The 17,128-nt window shown below is 43.0% G+C and overlaps 1 protein-coding gene across 2 annotated transcripts in view; it reads left to right on the top strand.

The window, feature by feature from the left end:
- PRDM10 (PR/SET domain 10) overlaps positions 5,118-17,128 on the top strand; it is a 95,395-nt gene continuing 83,384 nt past the window's right edge. For both annotated transcript variants that reach the window (XM_013975851.2, XM_005699638.3), the window contains exon 1: positions 5,118-5,612. The gene's annotated coding sequence lies outside the window, so the exon portion shown is untranslated. The remainder of the gene's footprint in view (positions 5,613-17,128) is intronic.

The following is a 17,128-nucleotide window of genomic DNA, read 5'->3' as shown; positions in this document are numbered from 1 at the left end:
AACTGGTCACAGCAAACACCCTCTTCCAACAACATAAGAGAAGACTCTACACATGGACACCACCAGATGGTCAACACCGAAATCAGATTGATTATATTCTTTGCAGCCAAAGATGGAGAAGCTATATACAGTCAGCAAAAATAAGACCAGGAGCTGACTGTGGCTCAGATCATGAACTCCTTATTGCAAAATTCAGACTTAAATTGAAGAAAGTAGGAAAAACCACTAGACCATTCAGGTATGACCTAAATCAAATCCCTTATGATTATACAGTAGAAGTGAGAAATAGATTCAAGGGATTAGATCTGATAGAGTGCCTGATGAACTATGGACGGAGGTTCGTGACATTGTACAGGAGACAGGGATCAAGACCATCCCTAAGAAAAAGAAATGCAAAAAAGCAAAATGGCTGTCGGAGGAGGACTTACAAATAGCTGTGAAAAGAAGAAAATTGAAAAGAAAAGGAGAAAAGGAAAGATGCCCCTTTGAATGCAGAGTTCCAAAGAATAGCAAGGAGAGATAAGAAAGCCATCCTCAGTGATCAGTGCAAAGAAATAGAGGAAAACAATAGAATGGGAAAGACTAGCGATCTCTTAAAAAATTAGAGATACCAAGGGAATATTTCATGCAAATATGGGCACACAAAAGGACAGAAATGGTATGGACCTAACAGAAGCAGAAGACATTAAGAAGAGGTGGCAAGAATACACAGAAGAACTACAAAAAAGATCTTCATGACCCAGATAATCATGATGGTATGATCACGCACCTAGAGTCAGACATCATAGAATGTGAAGTAAAGTGGGCCTTAGGAAGCATCACCATGAACAAAGTCAGTGGAGGTGAAGGAATTCCAGTTGAGCTATTTCAAATCCTAAAAGAGGATGCTGTGAAAGTGCTGCACTCATGCCAGCAAATTTGGAAAACTCAGCAGTGGCCACAGGACTGCAAAAGGTCAGTTTTCATTCCAATCCAAAAGAAAGGCAATGCCAAACAATGCTCAAACTACTGCACAACTGAACTCATCTCACACGCTAGCAAAATAATGCTAAAAATTCTTCAAGCCAGGCTTCAACAGTATGTGAACCATGAACTTTCAGATGTTCAAGACGGATTTAGAAAACGCAGATACACCAGAGATGTAATTGCCAACATCCATTGGATCATTGAAAAAACAAGAGAGTTCCAGAAAAAGATCTAGTTTTGCTTTATTGACTATGCCAAACCCTTTGACTGTGTGGATCACCACAAGCTGTGGAAAATTGTTCAAGAGATGGGAATACCAGACCACCTGACCTGCCTCCTGAGAAACTTATATACAGGTCAAGAAGCAACAGTTAGAACCAGACGTGGAACAATGGACTGGTTCCAAATTGGGAAAGGAGTATGTCGAGGCTGTGTATTGTCACCCTGCTTATTTAACTTACATGCAGAGTACATCATGCAAAATGCCAGGCTGCATGAAGCACAAGCTGGAATCAAGATTTCCAGGAGAAATACCAACCACCTCAGATACACAGATGACTTCATTGGGAGGACTGATGCTGAAACTGAAATTCCAATACTTTGGCCACCTGATGCAAAGAACTGACTCATTTGAAAAGACCCCGATCCTGGGAAAGATTGAAGGTGGGAGGAGAAGGGGACGACAGAGGATGAGATGGTTTGATGGCATCACTGACTCAATGAACATGAATTTGAGTAGGCTCTAGGAGTTGGTGATGGACAGGGAAGCCTGGTGTACTGTAGTCAATGGGGTCAGAAAGAGTCGGACAGGACTGAGCAACTGAACTAAACTGACTGGTACTTTTCCTCTCACTTACACTACTGTTTTAGTCCAGATCACTGTAATTTCCTGTGTAGATCATATTGCAACAAACACTTACTATCCTTTTCTCCTGATTCGTTCCCTTCCCCACCATGATAAGCTTCCTTGAGCAGTCTGAGTTATCATTAAAACAAAACGAAATAATGTATCACATCTTTGCTTAGAACCCCTAATTACTTTAAATTGTACTTCAAATACAATCTTCCATATCATAGCCTTCAAAACCACATATGATCTGGCCTTTGCCTGTTTTCCCAGGTTTTTTTTTTTTTTTTTAAGATGTATTTATTTGTTTTTGCTGTGCTGGATGTTTGTTGCTGATTGTGGTCTTTCTCTAGTTACGGAGAGCAGGGGCTACTCTCTAGTTGTGGTATGTAGGCTTTTCACTGCAGCGGTTTCCCTTGGTGTGGAGCATGGGCTCTAGGACCATGGGCTCAGCTGTTCCTTGGCATGTGGGATCTTCCTGATCCAGGGATTGCATCCTTGTTCCCTGCATTGTCAGGCATTCTTTACCACTGAACCACCAGGGAAGGACCCCCAGCCCCCAAGGTTTTTTGAATCACTATATTCCTTGCCCTGTGTTCCAGCAACTCAGGCCTTATTGTATTTTTCAGTGTGTTAGGATAAAAGCTCCATAAAGGCAGGGATTTTTATGGGTTGTTTTTCCTTTTGTTCATAATGTTGACAAATCTGTCCTAGGTGTCCTAAGCACCTAGGACAGTGCCTGACATATCAGAAGCATCTGGTGAATATTCATTCAGTGGAAGAATGAGGATGTGCAAACTTTTCTTTCACTATCATGCCCTTAAATTTGCTGCTCTCAGACTGGAATGTTCTCCAGGATCTTAGTGTGGCAGGCTTTTTTTGTTTTTCATTAATCAAGTCCCAGCTCAAATGTTAACATCTTAGAAAGGATATCTTTGACACCTCTATTTAAATTGCCAGCGTTTTCCTCCCCTTTGCATTTTCCTGCTTTTATTTTCTTCAAAGCACTTATCGTTACCTGAAATTATCTCATTTATCAACTTTCTTCTGTTGCCTCCACCAGAATGTAAGCTCCATGAGAGCAGGGGCTTCATTTTGTTTTTGGTTCCCCATTCCATCTTCCTTATTTACAGTGGTGATTGGTACACAGTACATATGGACATGACTTACTGACTCAACAACAACAACATATTCAATACCGAAAGGAGAGAATTCTACTGTATGCAAATTTAATTTAAACATTTATATAAAAAGCAGATTCCTGAGGCTCGTTCCAAACCTTCTGAATAAAAAAATCACTGGGGCTGTGTCTACTCAGCGATTTTTTGTGCAATCTAAGTTTTAGACAGTTTCTCCAAGTCCATGAGGCTAAGTTGGGCTCTCTAGTCCAGACAGCCCCATTTCTCATAGTAATCTCCCTTTTTGGGTTCCTTGGCAACATTTAGGGTCACCAGGCCTCAGCTGTGATGATCCCAACCCATCAGAGAGGATGCAATCATATTAAATCTGAGAACAGGGTAAGTTCTCTCCAGGGGCAGTGGATCTGGCCCCTTCTGCCACTGTCTACTCACCGCACCTAAAGGGAACATTCAAGTGGGCCTCTTAACCAACAGCATCGTTCCTAAGGCACCTACTATATAGCACAGGGAACTCTGCTCAACGTTGGGTGGTAGCCTAGATGGGAGGAGAGTTTGGGGACGAATGGATACATGGCATATGATGACTGAGTCTCTTCGCTGAAACTATCACAACATTGTTAATCGGCTCTACCCCAATGTAAAATAAAAAGCTGTGGGACTTTTCCTGGTGGTCCAGAGGTTAAGAATCTGCCTGCCAATGCAGTGGACACGGGTTCAATCCCTGGTCCAGGAAGATACCCACATTCCTCGAGGCAGCAAAAGAGCCACCACAGTGAGAAGCCTGTACACTGCAACTAGAGAGTAGCCCCCACTCTCTGCAGCTAGAGAAAATTTGTGCACAGCAGCGAAGACCCCGCACAGTCAAAAATAAAATAAAAATTTAAAGTCAATAAAAAGTTAAAAAAAAAATTTCCTAAGGCCACTGACTTCCACGTCTATATCAAGTGATGAGTCAACAGCATCTCTCTCTATAAATGTTAAGGTCTGCCTCATCCAGCCCAAAATATGCTTTTCAGTTAAATTCAACAAATGTTTAAGGACAGCTTGCACAGGAGTCTATGGAGGAACAAGCCATTGGCTAGTCATCAGGTTGCTTACAGGGTAGTCAACTGTCTTGAAATTCTAAAAACATAACGTTTTCCCAAGATTTCCCAAACTTTGTTTCCAGTTTTTAAAATACATGAAACAGTAAAGAGGATATCGTTTAATGAATTTTACCTCCTCCTCACCTTCTCCCATCAGTGTTTTCTGTTCTCGGGTCTTTTACTTAGCTGTACTTTTTCTTGGTTAGCTAGTGAAGTGAAGTTGCTCAATCGTGTCCGACTCTCTGCGACCCCATGGACTGTAGCCTGCCAGGCTCCTCCGTCCACGGGATTTTCAGGCAAGAACACTGGAGTGGGTTGCCGTTTCCTTCTCCAGGGGAATCTTTCCAACCCAGGGATCGAAACCGGGTCTCCCACATTGTAGGCAGATGCTTTTACTGTCTGAGCCACCAGGGAAGTCCCATAGTATAGCAATTTTGCCTGTTTCTTCGTCGTTAATTCTTTCATCCGTTTAAATTCTAGTGTGCTATTTTACATGTAAATTCCCCTTAATCTTCAAAACAACGTAGCAAGGTAGATGTCACGGACAGGGTAACTGCCCCATGAAGGTCCAAAGGTTCAAGATCTGTTCAAGAGCTAGTTGTCATTCATATTAGGGCCAGGGGGATTAAGGCTGATGTCTTGCTGCTAAGCCTGAGCTCATTTCTCTGCCCCGGGATGTTATGCGAAGGCAATTTTATGGGATGGTACGATGTGGAAACCTGAGGTTAAAAGTAAAGTGAGTGAAGCCCTGGGTTAACCAGGGTTGAATAAGACCAAGTTTGTGAAAATCACTTCCTCTGAGCACAGTAAAGGGGAGAGGAGAGAGCCGGCGTGGCGCTCTAGGGTTCTGCAGGGCTAAGACCAGACTTCGTGGCCCTGCTCCAAGGCGCAGGGGCGCGAGTCCCGGCCGCCCTGCACTCGGCTGCGCGCACAGCGTGGGCTCGGCGGGGCCTCCGCAGATCGGCCCGTCGGGTGCCCAGGCGCGGCTCCCGGGACGTGGGTCCTCGGGGACCTGCAGGGAAGGCTGGGTACCCGACTAGCGGCCCCTCCTCCCGACCTGGGGTACAAGTCTTCCCACCTGGGCAGCCGGGGGTCCCCGCAAGCTGTTTTGGCCCTGAATCCGGAGAGTCGGCTTCTCTGATTGGCTTAGAGCACAAACGCAGGCGAGCGCTGCCTGAGACGCGCTCTTTGATTGGATTTGAAACGAACAGCAGAACACGAAATAAAGAGGCCTTCCGTCATTGGGCCATCGTGTGAATCTCCTTTTGGCTTCTCCGCCGACTGAATTAGCGTCTCAGGATCTCGGTCATGAGTCTTAAATCTGGGCCTGTCAATTCGCCCCGGCGTTACTCGTCTCTAGACGAGGCACGGAGTTTACAGAGTTCAACCAATCACATAAGGCCGAGATCAGGTTGCCAGGCAGGTTATGCTAATGACGCCCCGCCTTTTATGCTGCTCCCACTCTGCGGCGGGAAGAACCACCTGGAGGTGGCGGGGGGGGTTTGATTTCCATCACCCCTAGGGAGAGAGGATCGGGGACCCGCTGATCTCCCAGCTCCCCTCACCCAACGTCGTGTAAGTACCTAAAGGATTAGGGGAACCGGATAAGCCAGCGTCCAGAGTAACCCATCGACTGGGAGGGTGTTTCGTCTTTGCTTAGTCCCACCCAAAATGGCGCCAAGCTCTTTCCGCGTCTCAGAGCCCGGTCGGGGCCAACCGACCGCGGACCCGGGTGGGGGGGGACTTGATGGTGGTGGTGGGGGGGAGAAATCCCGGCGGCACCGCCCGATGGTACAGTCCAGCCGGGGCTGGGACGAGGCACCTCACTCGGGGTGGGGGGTCAAACCATCTGCACCTTCCAAGGGGAAAGGGGCGAGATCTGCTCTCGGAGCCCTCCTGGCGCTGCGATCGGCCATGGCTCCGGCGCCTCTTTGCCCTGCCTTCCCCGCGCGCGGCCTCCCCCCTGCGACCCCCGAGCGGCTCGCACGCTCGGCCGGCCGCGCGCACCTCTCCTCCCCTGCCCGCGTTGGTTGGGCCGGGACGGCAGTTGGGCGCCCTGCGCGCTCCTGCGGCGGCGGTTGGCCGGGCGCTCGGGGTGCGGCGGGCTGTCTCGGCCGGCGGGCGCGGGGGCGGCGGGCTCCGTGGATCGGGCACCCTGCTTTGTCTCGGGAGGCTGCGCCGCCGTCCTGCCGTGGATCGCTGGTGTCCCCGGGACCCGGCGAGGCCCCGCTCGGACGGCGTAGGGGTGGCCGGCGTGGGTCGGTCGTGGAGGACGGTGTCCGCGGTGGGCAGGGCGCGGGCCGAGGTCCACGTGCGCTCGGGGTCGAGCCCGAGGCCTTTGGGGAGCCGGTTGGTGATTCCAGCTGACCGTCTGCTTTCCTTAAGCACTTTTGAACCTGCGGCCTCGTGTCAGGCCCTCCACCAAACAGAGCGAATGCAGCGCTCTGGAATCGCGGGCGTGCGTGCCTGCCTGCCTAGCCTTTCCTGGCGGATTGGTGGGTTTCGGTCCATTTTGAGTCAGTGTCTGCCTACGTCTAAGCATGAGCCAGTTCTGGGTCTGAACCCGAGGGTTCGGCGCCTGAGCCGTCCCACCCACCCGGGCCCTGTGCCGTCTGCGCCTGTTCAAATCTGGCCTGGCTCATCGTCTCCAAACGGTCTTGAAACTCAAAAGCAATCTTCGTTAAAAACAGAACTGCTCGTGACGGTTTGCGGCCTGTGGGTCAGACCCACTCCTTCGTTTCTTTTTCCACCTTTTGCTGGAAGCTCTTTGAGGGCAGGAAGATACGCGGCGTGCCCCGGGTACCCTCCCACACACTCCTCCCACGGCACTGCAGCAGCTTCCACGTTGAGGAGCCGTGCTTACATGATGCTGTAGAATTGAAAAAGCAAAATTAAGAAAAAAGCTGGGCTGGGGCAAAGCTATCCTTAAAGCAGCTTTGATTCAATCTGATATGTTTACAAAGTAACCTCTGTGTTTTTAAATGAAGTGAAATTGACATAAAGTGAACAGTTTCGTAGTAGATGCACATTTAAAAATTTTGAACCAAGACTTTTTTTTTCCACTTTGTAACTCATATTTATTTCTTGAGCACCCATTCTTGGCTCTCTTCTTTGTTTTGCAAGGGCGGTAAACTGCTGTTTGCTTTTCTGAATAAGCCATTTTTTCCTAATGTTTTGCAATGTGCCCCACCTCGCGATAATGTGTCCATCGAGTATGTATTGTAGATAAGGCTGCAAATAAGGCGAAGCTCAGGTCTTCAAGGCCCTCAGTACTTTTTAAGATATTACAGTGGTACAAGAGATAGTGTAGCAATCTAGTGTAATCCTAAATTGGTTGGCACTGCCTCAACCTCCACGTGTCTGAATTTTTTTTTCTAGTTTTAACAGTAAGACATGATCATTGTAGAAAATAGAGAAATAGTATATAAAAAGTAAAAATTAACCTGAAGTTCAATTACTGGAGATAGTTTCTACTAGTATTTTGGTTACTTCAAATCTTTTGTGTGTGCATAGAAAATGTTTTTACAAACTTGTCATCATGATATGTGGTTTTCATATCTAGTTTTTTTCGGGGGTTTGTTTACTTATTATTTTTCTCTTTTAAAAATGTAGATAGTTACCTAATGATTTCACTGATGATTTGCCATTTTCAGTAGTTTTTCCCCATTATTTGAAGGGGGCATCATGAAATCCTCTGAACTAAAGGAATGAGGAAATTTGGATCATTCTGTTTTTCACAGGTAGAATTTATTGATTGCTGTTTAAATTTATCATAGGTAACCTAATGAAATAGGTTTCTGAGTAATAAGTGGAATTGTTTCAGGAGTTGAGAAATACTGTACTGTAATTTTGGTTTCCTTAGTAAGCTTACATGTTAAGCTGGTGAACACATGGTAACTGCATAATTTCATTTGGTACAAATGATAAACACCCTGTCATTCCAATGTTGGATTTGTTTAGCCAAAGTTTGTTCTGAAATAGGATACTGATGTCCTTTGACCTATGCCCAGCAAAATACCGTCTTTCCCCACCAACTTCAGTCCCGGAGAGTGGCAGACACACCCTGTCCAGCCGTTTGTATGATTTTCACAAGCAGAATTTATTGGTTACTGTTTAAATTTGTCATAGGTGCTGTAGTAGATTAGCAGTATTGGTCAGGTGGCTAAAAAGAGCTGTGAGTTAAGGAAGTGCTATGGCCACCTCTTTGTAGAATGGTCCCGCTGGAGTTCTCCTGGGGATTGGGTAGGGACAGGAAGGTGAGAGGGGAGCTTTTCTGACTTTATTATGTTGGTCATTCTCAACCTCTTCCTCTCCCTCTGTGGCCTTATGCTGTTTACATGAATTACTGCTTAAGGGGTGTCTGGTCTGCCTTGTTTTTATTCTCTAAGTTGTAAGCCTAGTTCAGGACTTAAGGTAGGGCATCCTGAGCAGTAGCCTTTCCGGTTTTATCTGCAACCGCAAAGCAGTTTATTTGCCCTTTCTGTGACACTTGATACATTACTGAAACATTCTTCCCACTCCCTTTCCAAAGTCCTTTGGTGGCTTCAGGCTTCCCCTTGCCCAGATCTGAGTAGATTTTAAATGTTCAGGTTATGGACAGCAGCTGCAAGTAGGTTCTTTTTGGTTAACTTCGAAATATTCGAAAGAATTGGGGTTGAAGAAATGGAGGGGGAGGAGAGAGACTGTATAGATCCTCCCAAGTTACAGTCATAGCAAGACCAGTTAAAAATGTGGTGAAAACACATTATAAAATTATAAAACACTCATTATTGCACATTATAAAACAATAATGTGCAGTGCTTTAATAGCTCCAAACAGAGATTGCTGGAAGGTGAACCTGCCAACAGCCTCTCATTTATCTCAGCATTGGAGCACTGGAGCCGAATCCCCACTTTTCTACCCACATGCTGCACTCTGGCTCTCTGATTGCAGCCACAGTCTCTTCCTAACTGTCTCTCAGACCTGTGCTGTCTGGTCCGGTGGCTAGTGCCGTGTGTGTGACTTATAGGCCAGATTTGGAGATTTAGTGTAAAAAAAATGAAATATTTCGGTTTCTAAAATACTGATTGCATGTCGAAATGATAATATGTTGCCAATCCCATGTTAATAAATAAAATACATTATTGCAATTAATTTGGCCTGTTTGTACTTTAAACAAATGTGGCCACTGTAAGATTTAAAATTATGTTTATGGCTTGCATGTGTGGCTTTGCCTGATAACTACAGCCACTTTAGGCTTAGTCCCATGGGGATGGGTGCTCCCAGGTGGCAGTAAATTAACATACAATGTATTATCTCTTTGTTTCTATAGTTTCAGCCAAAAGATACTGCTTATGGTAGCTGTATCTGATTTCGTTTAGTGCTTTTATGATAGCTCTCACAGAAGCACTATTCTTCTGAAGAATACCTTAATCTTAAAACCACTTCCAGGTAAATGAGTTAACTGTTACTGAATTAATATATTCAATTAATCATTGAACTTAAAATAATGAAATGACATCTGTTAAGCACATAATCCATTAAAGAAAACGTTGAGCTAAGCATAATCAGCTGAATTTTCCCCAGCTTGGCCTGCTACTTACTCATTGATTTTTATAACGGACTATTTTTCAAAGATTTAAGAAATATTTCTGAGAGAAACTTGAAATTGAGAAAGTCAAGCTCATGATTTATTTTTTTCTCCTGTGATTAAAGAAAAGGCTACAATAGTTTGCTTTTAAGTGTGGAACACTTTGGACTAGCTCGTGGGACAGCTATCCTTTTAACACAGTTGAAAGAATGGTATTCTTTTGGGACTTCCCTGGCAGTCCAGTGGTTAAAGCTCTGCTCTTCCATTGCAAGGGGCGTGGGTTCCATCCTTGGTCAGGAAAGGAGGATCCTGCAGGCCAAGTGGCCTGGCAAAAAAAAAAAAAAAAAAGGTAGATGAGACACTATACTTTAAAAAAAAATCATATTTTTATTTGATTTTACTACCCTGTGTGAGGGTTTGATGCAGTGACCAATTTAACAGCATAGGCCCTGTGGGGCAAAGGAACCTATATTCAGAGCTCAGCTCAATTGACTGGGTGTGATCTTCGGCCCATTAGTTAAATTCTGTAAGCCTTAGTTTCTTTATGAAATTATTAAACTAGTTTCCTAATTATTAATGGGGTATAGTAGTATCAGACTTCCCCGGTGGCACTTCCTCTGCCAGTGCAGAGATGCAGGAGACTCGAGTTTGATTCCCTGGGTCGGGACAATCCCCTGGAGAAAAAAAAGGCAATGCGCTCCAGTATTCTTGCCTAGGAAATCCTATGAACAGAGGAGCCTGGTGGGCTACAGTTCATGGCGTCACAGAGAGTCAGACACGACTGAGCACACACAATATCGTGGAGCAACTATTTGTGTTTATTTCTTGCTTCCTTAATGTGTTGTAAATTCCTAGAAGCTTTGAATATTTTTTTAGCCCCCTCATATAGAATGCGGAGAAGGCAATGGCAACCCACTCCAGTACTCTTGCCTGGAGAATCCCATGGAAGGAGGAGCCTGGTAGGCTGCAGTCCATGGGGTCACTAGGAGTCAGACATGACTGAGTGACTTCACTTTCACTTTTCACTCTCATGCATTGGAGAAGGAAATGGCAACCCACTCCAGTGTTCTTGCCTGGAGAATCCCAGGGACGGGGGAGCCTGGTGGGCTGCCGTCTATGGGGTTGCAGAGAGTCGGACACGACTGAAGCGACTTAGCAGCAGCAGCAGCAGCAGCAGCAGCAGCATATAGAATGCAGTTCAAAAGTGTCTCTTAATTGTATTGTGTTTAGTCTCTGTGGGAATAAAGGAGTCAATGCAGTTAACATAAGACATTAAAGTGAGAACTGGAATTTTCCTCCCTCTCCTTCACAATTCTTACTTTTGTATGCACGTCTCACCATTTTGTTGGCATTGCTTGAAGGTTTTGCTTGGAGGTTATTTTCTTGGGGGTTATTTTCAGTCTCGCCACAAGCCATCATTATAGGCAAACTTGTTATAATGTTTTTCTGATAGGGGAATAGCTATAATCCTTTGACTAATTATTGCTTTGTTTTGACTGACTTTTCGAGTGTCCTTTCTGAGGCACCTGTTTACATTTAATTCTTACTGTGCAGTAGTGACAACAGGGGTTTACAAGTAAAAAAAAAGGAGACATGAGTTTTGAGAATGATAGAGTGGCGGGAGCAAGGTGTCTAGGTTCTCAGTCCCAGGCAGTGGTATGTATAAGATTCAGCCTCTTACTCATCATTTATTCATCTTCTCTTTCATCCTTTTTCTCTTGAAGTTGTTGAATTGAAAGTTTTCTGGATTTCAAGTGCTTCATAACTTGATAAACAAGCACCAGCGGCCAATTGCCATTTAGGACACTTGTTTATGTAACACTTAAGTTTTCTCAAGTATGTTTAACCCACTGAAGTAAGGTGTGAAATAACCACAAAGCAATAGTTCTAGAATTAAAACTAAATTATGGAGCAGTAATTGTACTTTGATTAACTTTGTTTCATTTAAAAATGTTAAGAAAGTTGAAAAGAATTAAAAAAACAAAAGAAAAAAATACAAAATAAAAAAAAATGAAATTAAAAAAAAAAACAATTTAAGGAAGTTGATCCTTATATATATACATAGTTTTCCCAAACCTTAGAAATCTCATTGAACAATTGTATCTTTTTATACATCATTTAAAAAATCATCTCTTTTTCAGGTTTGTGGTTTTTCAACAGTTATAGACTATAGGAGGCATATTTTCATTCTAACAAAATCTTTACACGACTGCTACATAAAAAAATCCAAAACTTTACTTAGTGACTAAGTAAACTCTAAATAAATGGAGAGACTGGTTTGAGGACTGGAAGATTTAATATTGTAAAGAATCAATTTTTTGGAAACTGACTTATGGATTTAATGTAATCCTAGCAAACTGAAAAGCAAAAACTAAACAAGCTAATAAATTTTTTGCCAAGACCTGGAATAAAGCAAGATACCCTCGAAAAAGAAAAAGAAGTTGGAAAAACTTATATTCCAGAGATCAAGAAGAGTTAAATAATTAAGACAGTGTGATCCTGGCACCAGGGTAGAGCGACTGGACACCCCAAGGAGTCCAGAAACAGTCTCTCACACAGTCAAACATTTGATTTATGACCCAGGAGGCATGGCAGATAAAAGGCCAAACAACACAACTTTTAGAAGTTGACATTGAGAACTAAATTCATGACCTCAGTCTAAAGAGGGTTTTTTTGTTTTTTTTTTTTTTAAAGATGTTACCTGCACTAACAGAATAAGGGTAAAAGTCTTGAGCAGGCACTTCTGAAAAGAAATCCAGATGTCTAATAAACATATGAGAAGGTGCTCAACCGAACAAGGAATATAATCAAGGAAAATATAATCAAGAAAAATAATCAAGGAAATGCAAATTATAGCCAGAGTGCTATGTCACTGTGAACCTAAAGTTGGCAACCACGTACTTAACTGGAAGTTGGCAATACCAAGTCCCGAAGCTATTGGGCAATAGAACAGTCACACCTGGCTGGTAGAAATAGAAACTGGTATGAGCACTTAGGAAAACCTTTTGGCATTGCCTGGAAAGTCAAAGACATGCAGACATCAAAACCCAGCTATTCAACTATTAGAGAAATTCGTATACGTCAGAGAACCCAGACTATTTGGGGTAATTTTCCTGATGAGAGTTGACTGAATTCATATTTGAGGGCTGCTGTGTTCTCTAAACAGGTTAGCTGTATTTTGGCACAATGGTAAATAAATGTTACTTATATTTTTTCCTTCTCTGCTGGATCTTTTAATAATATCCAGTCTGGTCTTCATTTCCTAAAACAGTTGTGTCTGACTCTTTGCAACCCCATGGACTGTAGCCCACCAGGCTCCTCTGTCCATGGAATTCTCTAGGCAGGAATACTAGAGTGGGTAGCCATTCCCTTCTCCAGGAGATCTTCCCGACCTAGGGATTGAACCTGGGTCTCTTGCATTGCAGGCAGGTTCTTTACCGTCTGAGCCACTGCTGCTGCTGCTAAGTCACTTCAGTTGTGTCCAACTGTGCAACCCCATAGACGGCAGCCCACCAGGCTCCCCCGTCCCTGGGATTCTCCAGGCAAGAACACTGGAGCCACTAGGGAAGCAATAATATCCAGTCTGGTCTTCATTTCCTAAAACAATGCTGGCACAGAATAGGCCTTTAATAAATTTTTTTATGTTTAAAAATTATTATTTGAATTTTTATAGCGAGTACCCTTCACTATAGCTTTGTAGTTGCTTATCCCTGGCTGTTGATTAATTTGCTCAATTAAATCTGTCTGTGGGTTCCAGTTGTCAAGATCAAGATAAAGAACTTGCCTCACATCCAGTATTTTCCCACCACTTTGTACTGAAAAAACACTTAAAGAAATGTCCTGACTTGTACAAGCTATCTCTGAATACCAGGCCAGTGGTGAATGCTGGCTTCCTATGAAGTGAAGTGAAGTGAAAGTCACTCGGTTGTGTCCGACTCTTTGCGACCCCATGGGCTATATACCCATGGGATTCTCCAGGCCAGAATACTGGAGTGGGTAGCCTTTCTCTTCTCCAGGGGACCTTCCCAACCCAGGGATCAAACCCAGGTCTCTTGCATTGCAGGCAGATTCTTTACTGTCTGAGCCACGAGGGAAGCCCAAGAATACTGGAGTGGGTAACCTATCCCTTCTGCATCGGATCTTCCTAACCCAGGAATCAAACCGGGGTCTCCTGTATTGCATGTGGATTCTTTACCAACTGAATCAGCGAAGTCCCACTGGCTTCCTATAATAGTTTTATTAAGATGGAGGAGGTTGAAATTAGAACAGCATATTAATTATATGCCATTAATACAGAGTTTTTATGAAGGCAATAACTGCCTCATCGTGTCATCTGTCTGGGCGTACTGTTTTGTTAATCAGATGCTTATTTTTATTCCATGTTTCATATTTAACTGTGAACAAGGGAGCAAGGCTGAGGAATGAGAATTTGAACACGAACAGTAGGTGAGACCCATATTACGTGTTCACAGGGGGACTGAACTGGATACAGAGGGAATTATTTGGAGCCAGTGTCATCTGGCTTCTTAGCCCTGGGACAGGGCCATGGTCCAGTCTGTTGGAACAAAAGGCTGTGCTTATTTCAGGAGTAGAGCGTTTCATGCAGAGTGAATAGGTAGTCACACTGTCTTCTCTTGTGTTATACACATCATGTTAAATTATGAAACCTGTGCTCTGGAATGATTTCCTCTATGCAATTTATATACTTTCTTTTTCTAGTTAAAACATTTTAAAGCACTTGAATTTATTGAGAGAACAGCTTAGTACTTGAGATTATGCCGGTTAACATTACCTAACATTTTACCCTAACCTGGATTTGTGATCATCAAGTCAGTTACCACCTGGAGCCCTCTGTGAAGAGCGGCTTCCAGGGCCCCAGAAGACCCGCCTGTGAGTCTCCTATTTAGTTACTGCGATTGTTGTTTCAGTGAGGACCTTGCGATATATGGGCCAGATAGCTTTCTGTCTATAGGTGTGCCCGGGCCACAGGCTGTACTTGTACTCTTGCCAGTTCTCTTGAGAACAGATGCTTCTGTTGAGAAAGCGGGCTGGAGGGATTGTGCTCAGAGCTATGTTATCCACAGTCAGAAAGCGTGGATGCTGCATATTATTTGATGAGTCATTCGTATCAGTCGTTCAGTCTTTAGATGTTCCTCATAGGAACATACAAAGCTTGTTTCAAATATTTGCATACAAAGGTTGTTTCAAATATTCCTGGTAAGTGCATGGAATGGATTTGCTTGTTATCACGTGGCTGAGGGAAGCTGGAAAATCAAGTGTGCATGAGAGTAATCTGATTGGCAAGGAAGACCACCTGAAGTAACCACCACCAGCCTTTTCAGAATTCTAAGACATTCATACCACAAACGTATTAGAGAAGCTGGTAAGATGCATATTTTGAAGAAGGGTATAAAGATTCTTGCTAAGTTTTTGTTTGTTAATAAAAGATGTCTCTTTTTAAAAGGTGACTTTGGGCACAAATGGTCTGTTTTTCTTTCTTTTTGGCCACAGGGCACAGCTTTCTGCATCTTAGTTCCCTGACCAGGGATACTGAACCAACTGCCCTTGACGGGGAAAGTTCAGAGTCCTGCCACTAGATTGCCAAGAAATTCCCATGAATAATAATAATCATTATTATTTTGGAGGAAATTGATGCAATTATTTAATTTTTAAAGATTAAAAATTATAAATTTAAATTTAAAACAATTTAAAAAATTTAAATTAAATTATTTAACAGATTTAGTAGATGTAATTCATATGCCATAAAATATACCCATTAGAGTTAATTTCTTAGCATATATGCAAAGGTTTGCAGCCATCAACACAATTTAAATTGAAAACATTTTCAGCACTGCAGAAAGAAGCCCTATATCCATCGGCAGTCACTCCTGTTCACCTGACAACCCCATCTCCAGGGGATATTTCTAACTCTATAGAGTTGCCTATTCTGGACATTTCATATTACTGGAATTTACAAGTAATCTTCAGTGTGCATCAGCCATGAATAGTTATTAATATCATGGAGTTGGAATACGAGTTAAGTGCTCTAATCATTGCCTGTGCTTAGTTGCTCAGTTATGTCCAATTCTTCGCAACCTCATGGACTGTAGCCCGCCATGCTCCTCTGTCCATGAGATTCTCCAGGAAAGAATACTGGAGTGGGGTGCCATTCTCTTCTCCAGGGGATCTTCCCGACCCAGGGATTAAACTCAGGTCTCCCTCATTGCAGGTGAATTCTTTACCATCTGAGCCACCAGGAAAGCCCAGTCTTTGCCCAGTGCTTCCGAAAGGCAGTTCCTGGCTTCAGTATAATCAGTCCTTCATATTGCTTCTAGAATGATTCTCCAAAAGAATGTTATTACCACGATAAAATATGTTCCGTTGGCCACGCCTAGCTGACTTCAGCATCCTCTGGAGAGGTTCATAAACAAAGACTCCTACTCTTCCCCTTTACCTTTGCAGTGGAAAGAATCTGGAATTTCAAGAGTGAGACTCTGGAATGTGTCTTTTTGCCTAGGTCCTTAGGCGAATCTGATAAAACCAGTTCACGGATGTTGGGAATTGTAATTTTTCACCTTGAAGTCTTAGAGCCCTTCCTTAACTGTGTTTGAGGGTTTTCTCTCTTGTACACACACCAGTTCCTGAGCATAGCCTCAATTTCTGTTGCCTTTGAAACTTTCTCAAGCTGTGTTCATCAGAAATGCCCTTATATTTACTCTAGAAGCAAATATTTTCTTTCTCTATGTCTCTGTCTCCCTATATATAAAGATTCTTGATGTCTGTTACCAAATGGCTTTCTTGAAGGTTAGCATTGATTTAAATGGCCATCTTTTTACTTTCTGAAAAAAACCTTGAACATATTCTGTTGTTCATTCTGTTAATTGATGTGCCAACTTAATTCCTATCCTTTCTTATTTTCGGCTGTAAAATTAAAAGTTATTCTTTATTAAAAAGAAAAACAGCTTGAGGTACAATTCACATAACATACAATTCACTCAGTTAAAGTATACAGTTCCGTGGCTTTAGCGTATTCACAGTTATACAACTGTCAACACCATCAATTTTAAAATATTTTCACAATTTCAGAAGAAACTCTACATTTCTTAGCCATTACCCCCTAACTCTTCATTACACCCCAATCCCTGGCAACCACTTATCCATTTTCTATCTCTGTTGATTTGTCTTTTCTGCATATTTCATATGAGTTCAATGTGTGGTCCTTTGTGACCAGCTTCTTTCACTTAGCAAAGTTTTAAAGGTTCATTCTTATCATAGCATGTCTCAGTATTTCTCTCCTTTTGTTGAGTAATATTCCATTATATGGATAGACCGTATTTTATTCTGTTCAGGTTGTTTCCACATTATAGCTATCATGAATAATGCTGCTAAGAATGTTCATGTACAAGTTTTTCTGTGGACCTATGTTTTTACTTCCCTTGGGTTTTTTTTATACCTTGGTGGCAAAGCTCTGGGTCATTTGGTAACTGTGTTTAGCCTTAAGAAATCGCCAGACTATTTTCCA

The sequence above is a fragment of the Capra hircus genome, chromosome 29 (assembly GCF_001704415.2).
Source record: "Capra hircus breed San Clemente chromosome 29, ASM170441v1, whole genome shotgun sequence".
Classification (NCBI taxonomy): domain Eukaryota; kingdom Metazoa; phylum Chordata; class Mammalia; order Artiodactyla; family Bovidae; genus Capra; species Capra hircus.
Note: the sequence above shows the minus strand (reverse complement) of the source record. Positions and strands in the feature narration are given on the sequence as shown.